Raw genomic sequence first — 1,311 nt, forward strand, 5'->3', positions numbered from 1 at the left:
TCATGCAGTCAGTAGGGCCATAGTCGATCCAACATCAACCATTAACATAAACGTAATATTAGAGTGGAAGCATAACTTACACCTAATTAAAGCTTGATTTTAACGTAATCATGAACAAACATAATGCATGCGGTCCCTTGTAAGAAACGTGTTATAAACATGTAATGCAATATAACAATTAACATAACCATGCAACATAATAAAGGTACACTGCCATTGAACACTTAAAGAGAGGGTGAGATAAACTACTTATTGTGATATAGTTATTCCTTATTATTCTTTATGATTTGATCAGTACCAGCTTTCCCTTTTTAAATTATAAGGAAATTTAGGCAAACACCTTACCCGAGCTTTTCTCTTTTAGCTCACAGAAACTTCCTCACTCACACTTACTCTTTCACACGATTCTTTGTTACTGAGATTTGTTTAAGAATCGGTTAAATCTTCGGCAAAGGGTTCTATCTATAGTAGTTTTTCAGCTCTTCTCAGTGTGACAAATCATCCTACAAGTGGCTTTTTTAAAATTACTTAGGGTTTAAGAATTTCTCTCAATAAGACACCTAATCTTGGCTAACATTTGCCCTTACCTCAATCATTCTTTGTTTGTATTCAATTTTTAAGGGTTTTTTCTATGTATAATCTACAAAGATCGTAGCCAAATTCAACGCATAATCCATGCTTCTATCCAAATCTCGCTCTCTTTGTTTCTCAGAATCTCGCTCTCTCCGGCTTTTCTCGCTGGTTTGGCTATTGCGACTCTCGCTCTCGCTCTCGCTCTCTCCTACTGTCTCGATAAGAATCTCGCTTTCTTTACTCTCGCACTTCTCCAATGTTTCTCCAATCTCGGCTAGTTTTCATGCGTGGTTGTCTTCACTGCTTGTGGACTCCACTTCCTCTTTTTAACTCTTTCAAAATTTAAGAGTATATGGGCAATTAATTCACTCAAATTCTTCCAATGAGTAGTGTCCAAACAAAAGTTATTACTACCCGTGTCTCTTGAATTAAGCTAGCGTCCAACTTCCAATTAATCCTCCATGATTCTGCTCCCTTAATTCATTATTTTTGATAATGAATAAATTTCCAACTAATCCAATAAATTTCTAATTTCCAATATATCATTTTTTTTTCCTTCTAAATTTCCATCCCTTTAAAATAAAATTTCGTCTTGCTTAATATTTTGACATTTAATTTCCTATATGCGTACAAATCTGGGTCACTTACAGGGAAAAGAAAAGAAAAGAAAAAAAATAAAATAAAAATAAAGAATGAATAAAATAAAATAAAAATAAATAAATAGTAGATTTTATTTTA

This window comes from Benincasa hispida, chromosome 12 (assembly GCF_009727055.1).
Source record: "Benincasa hispida cultivar B227 chromosome 12, ASM972705v1, whole genome shotgun sequence".
Lineage (NCBI taxonomy): Eukaryota > Viridiplantae > Streptophyta > Magnoliopsida > Cucurbitales > Cucurbitaceae > Benincasa > Benincasa hispida.